Genomic DNA, 6084 nt, shown 5'->3' with positions numbered 1-6084 from the left:
CGCATGCATTCAATATTTCACAGAATTGAACTTGACAACAAACCAGTCAAAATCAAGTGTCATCAATTTTTGTCTTCGTCAGCATGATCATGCGATGCGACCTTCTGTTTTTGCGGATGATGCCCTTTTAGAGGATACAGATTCCACAAAGTTTCTGGGGATGTTCCTTGACCAGAGGACTGACCTGGAATGATCATGTTGATAGCATCTGTGCTAGAGTTACCACAGGCATATTTGCCCTACGGCACCTAGCAAAGTTCTGTACCCTAGAGGTTCTAAAAACGGCCTATTACGGCCTAATCCATCCACATCTTGTGTATGGATTAAGACTCTGGGGAGGATGTGCCAAAAACAAAATGGAGCGGGTTTTCAGGCTCCAAAAAAAAGCAGTCAGGATAATTTTAAAACTGAATTATAGAGAGTCGTGCAGGGCATCTTTCGGGGAGCTGGAATTGATGACATTGCCCTGCCTTTACGTTTTTGAGGTGATCGTGTACTGCAGATCGAGATGTGCCTTGATAAGTGGCAGGGACGTTCACCAATATGAAACAAGAGGCAGGGACAACTTGCGAACTCATCAACGCAGACTGACATTATCGCAACACCTCCCTCAGCAGGTGAGTGTACAGACTAATCAACAAGCTCCCTGAGGATATAAAAAACTCCAACAACCTCAATCAATTCAAAACTCGTCTCAGACGCCTGTTGGTGTCTAAAGCGTTTTACTCGATTGATGAATTCATGACGAGCCGTTGGGATGATTGAAAATCATGGATCCGAAGTCTGTGTGATTGTGTCGTGAGAATGCTGAGATGTAAGTATGACTGTGAGTGAATGTGTAGTTAGGATATATTTTATGATGCATTTGACTATTGCAAATACAATGTTACATATTGTCAAACACGCAATAAAGAGATTATGAATTATGAATATTTGTATTGTCTAGTGCGTATTATTGTATAGTAACCATGAACAGACTTACAAAAGAAGAGCATTTGCGAATAGTGCAAATTTATTTTGAAAACCGCAGTTCAGTTCGGGCAACTTACCGAGCTCTTCGTCCGATTTACGGACCTCATAATCGTCCATCAGAGTCAGGTATTCGAGCTTTAGTTAATCGTTTTCGTAATACCCACACTCTTGTTGACAAGCATCGGCAGAGACGCCTCACAGTAAGGACCGAAGAGGCTGTTGATGCTGTTGCTCATAGTGTTGAAGAGGATCCAAGTGTGTCGATTCGTCATCGTGCGCAGCAATTAGCGATCTGCTACTCAACTCTATGGAATATTTTACGGAAGGATCTACGCCTATATCCATACAAGATTCAGTTGGTGCAAGAACTGAAACGATTAGACTATCGCAAGCGTCTTAATTTCGTTGAATGGGCTCAACATAAGATAACACGTGACCCAGCTTTCGCAGGCAAGATTTTTTTCAGTGATGAGGCTCATTTCTGGTTATGCGGCTTTGTCAACAAACAGAATTGTCGGATTTGGAGTGATGAAAACCCAAAAGAATTTGTTGGTATGCCCCTTCATCCACAAAAACTTACCGTTTGGTGCGCCATTTGGGCAGGTGGTGTTATTGGCCCTTATTTTTTTAAAGACAATGCTGGCCAGACTGTTATGGTAAATGGTCAACGCTATCGGGCAATGTTACGGGACTTTTTCTTTCCTCAGCTAAACGAACTTGAAGTGGATTTAGAAAATGTCTGGTTCCAACAAGACGGCGCGACGTGCCACACGGCAAACGACACAATTGGCCTCTTGGCAGAAACATTTGGTGAACGTATCATCTCATTTAGAGGTAGTGTCAACTGGCCCCCACGGTCGTGTGATATCACGCCAACAGACTACTTTCTGTGGGGATATGTTAAGTCTCAATTATACGCTGACAAGCCACAAACTTAATGACTTGGAAGCTAACATTCGTCGAGTTATTGGTGGAATTCAACCACAGCTGCTGGAAAGAGTATTCGAAAATTGGACTTCTCGATTGGGCTTTCTACGCGAACGAAATGGAGCCCATATGCCAGAAATCATTTTTAAACGTTAATGTCATGACACTGTAGTTCAAATAAATGCATTTTTATGTCAATGCAGGTTGTTTTTCATTTGTTTATTTAGTTTTAAAAACCGCACCAATAAAAAAAATCACCTTTTATAATACTTGCCATATAAATAGAGAATGTTTACATTTACGCACTGCCTCCTGGGGTGTTACACGAACCGGGTTCTTACTAAATCTTGTTTCTGAATGAGTACATATTATAATCTTGACTCATTTAGTGCTGTTATTTACACATAACAAACAAGAAATAAGGCATGGTCCAAAATAACAAATTCGAAGCTGGAGTAAATAGAAGAATAGTTCTAGTTACTGCTAATCTTGACATTGATTATGAAAATTATAGTTCAATGCATAAAATCTCAAATAGGTGTACAGTAACGAATTGGAGAATGTGTGCGTGTGTGTGTGCGTGTGTGTGTGTGTGTGTGTGTGTGTGTGTGTGTGTGTGTGTGTGTGTGTGTGTGTGTGTGTGTGTGTGTGTGTGTGTGTGTGTGTGTTTTTTTTTTTAATATATCATAAAACTATTGGAGAAAGTTCTGGTGCAACGAACGGAACATTTATAATCAATAATCATGGTTTACATGATCGAGAGGTCAAATAGTTATCCGGTTCTCAACACAATATAGGTACTGTCTTTAGCATCTACTCTACACAGTTCTACAGGTATTATTCACCGCACCATGGAGCATTACGGTCAGCAACGAAATCTTAGCCTGCTCTTGGAGCATCGTCCTATTTCAAAGTGCCGGCCAAGTGATCACAATAGAATAAAGGCCCAAGGTACTGACAGAGGTAGGTAGGAGGACCGATGTCACTAGGTGTCGAGATTCAGTTCTCTATACTATTCCAAGGCTGGTACACCTAGTGACTCTTGAGATGGGATTTCTGGGGCAACTTTCACCTCAGTGACGAAATTTGTTTTCCTTTTGATTTTTTAATCATTAATTCAATATCGTCCTCAACTATATAAATAAATATTTTTTTCATAAATTATTTTTTCTTCTCACTTGTAAAATATTGTAGATCGCAGAAACATTGGAACCTATGCCAAAACTAATCTTTATATCTAGAAATATGAAAGATGTAACCACTTTTAGTCATTTACAGACTAACTCTATAAATTAATTAAGGAAAGAGTATATTATAGCCTATTACTTTTATCAAACATGTTAAATAATCCTTGAATATTGTAAATGTTGTACCTTAGAAAACAGCCAATCAAATATTTTGATTTCTATCAAGCAAATGCCTCAGGAAAATGGTTCAGATAAAAACATAAACGTGAACAAACTTCAGATTGTATATTATTTTAATATCTGAGATTTTAAAATTACGTCTTGTATTGTGTAAAATTTATAAAACGAAAAAAACTAAAAATACGAACTAATATTGTAAAAAACAAATCATAATTGCATACAATTAGAGATCACATAGAATGCCTTTGAACCAGTAGACTAGTTCTTGATAGCGTAGTCATTATCATTTTTCGTTATAAAAGAAGAACTTAACATTCCATAATCGAAATTACATGAACTAGTAATTTGTTCTGAAGATATAATCTATGTTAAAATGAATTATTATTGGTAGTTCATGGCAAGTACCGGCTTTCGGAAGACCAAGGCCTCTCTGGCAGCTGCTTACCTTTGGCAGTCCTGAGCTCTCAGCCTCTAGCACCTCTCGGTCTAGCAAGTCCTGGCCTCCGGATGCTTACCAACTCTTTTAGGTTGAAATGTTGTACACTTAAATGTAGAAAAAATTATTTACTTCAAAATGGAGATCCAAGGTGGTGGGTCTGTTAGTAAACTGTTAAAGTTAACTAAGTATAAATTACGTGTTTACTATTATTAATAATCGAAACCGGTTCGTTGTATATATATATATATATATATACATATATTCGGAGATCTTCGTTTAATTAAGACCAAATTGTTATGCTAAAAATTAATTATTAAATCTGTCAATGCTTTACTTGAAATATGCTTATGTGGCATTGCATTAATTTTAAGTACCGTAGTTTCAAGGATATGTTTGCCAAATTGAAGAGCTTCAAATAAATTATATACCCGATATTGGCAGATTTTCAACTCATGCACTACATTTTATTATTAGTATTTTTTATCAGTAGTGAAAATGGCTTACAGAAGACGAAAGTAATATGGCTCCATGTCGTTGACGAAGGTAATTTACGTATGGATATTTAAAAATAGGAGAGGCCGATGTTTAGCCTACTCCTGCTACCGATACTCATGGGTCGCTCACGTGTGCGGAGGATCTTATTTAACAGAATAACGAGATGAGTCGGTACAGTATATTGATAAATAGTCTTGCGGTAAAAAGAAGGATATGAATCTGCGCTTTCTGTAACTCAGATCCAAAGTTCGACTGTGTGGGCACCGGCTTTCCCAACTGACGCGGCTGGACAGTCATTTGACAATTGTAAGAACACATAACTATAAACCTGGCTATAACGATAGCTTTGCTTGCAAAATTGAGTAGCAGTAGCACATATTTTATGATCCTGCAAACGATTAGTAACCTGTGGTTTTATCGGGTGGTGACGCAAAACCATTTATTAACTATGTTAGTAATAAACGATGCCGGTATTTTATACAGTATCACAAATTTAACATGTTTAATATTTTACTGCTAAGTAGCATATAAAGACATGAGAAATACTATACAATTTTACTTTGTCAAAATCATTTTTTTAAACATATCCTTTAAATGACGAACTTGAACCCGCTGACATTCCTCAAACAACTAAAAAAGCCGCCGGAACTACCTGGGCTTCCTCTCCTTCAGTTCATGCTAATTTCTCAGAAGAGTTTGAAAAACTTCAAGTAAGCCCCATAGGAAAATACCAATATTAGTTTTAGAGATTTAACGGACTTTTGTATTAAACAAGTTTTATAGTAATTTGAGAAAGAATTCTCCTGTCTATCTTAATCAGTAACCATTATACAAACAAATAATAAATCCTTTTTAAATTGGAACATAAGTGTAGATAAACTCATCAAAACATTATGTAAAGAGGTTTGTGGATTTTGCTTATATCTTTACAGTCTTCTGTTACTGTAAGTAAATATTATACATCATTTTCATAACACTATCACGTATTTATATGGTCTATTCATTAAGTTTTAAGATGAACATGAAAAAAACAACTAGATCAGGTAAATGAGTCAGTGGTATTGACCAGGGCGAATAGTCAAAGGACTCGGTTAACGAAATGACTCTTTAGTCTTATCAGTTATTATCCAATCCTATTCATCTATGTTGTAATATATAAAGTTATTGTGTTGTGGGAAGATATAAACAAACATTACGTACAGTCTTGACGAAAGACTAAATTTTATTCAATACCGTATCACTGGGCAGCAACCAACGGTTGTGCACACAATGCTGGATCTAGGTGAATTGACTGCTTCGATCAGTTATCAATCAGTCATTTACACTAATTTTAACTGTTTTGATTTATTTATGTTTTAAAAATTGTGTGTATCAAATTTATTTGTTAGTTTTAAGTTACTTTTTTTTACTTTTCGTATACACTAATTTGATTATATTCTGGCGAATTTTATATCTTTGTTATGTGTAATTTTGTGGTGTGACGGAAAGTGTTCAACCACGTATGTGGAAATTCGGATATTCAATTTTCCAGGTGTTTTAAACATTCTCTTTAAAGCTGCATCGATTGACTGATTGATTCATTAAGATCCAGCAAAAACAATGAAAGATAGAGACAAGGGTACACCAAGGAAGAATTTTTCTCCCCGATCTAAGGTTCCTCCTCACTAAAGGCGATGACAATTCTCATAAGAAATATATTGGTGTAGATAAATTGTATTACTTAAAAGAGCCTGTTAAATATCATCAACCCATATGTGAACATTACAATATGACTATACTGGTTTTTTTTATTTCACTTAAAATTTTCACCAGATGCCATTTTGTTAGTGTTAAAGAAAATAACACGATTTTTTTTCCTTTTACGTATTCAAACCTAATATGCCA

This window comes from Homalodisca vitripennis, chromosome 1 (genome assembly GCF_021130785.1).
Source record: "Homalodisca vitripennis isolate AUS2020 chromosome 1, UT_GWSS_2.1, whole genome shotgun sequence".
NCBI classification, from domain to species: Eukaryota; Metazoa; Arthropoda; class Insecta; order Hemiptera; family Cicadellidae; genus Homalodisca; species Homalodisca vitripennis.
The sequence above is the reverse complement of the archived record's forward strand: the minus strand, read 5'-3'. Positions refer to the sequence as shown.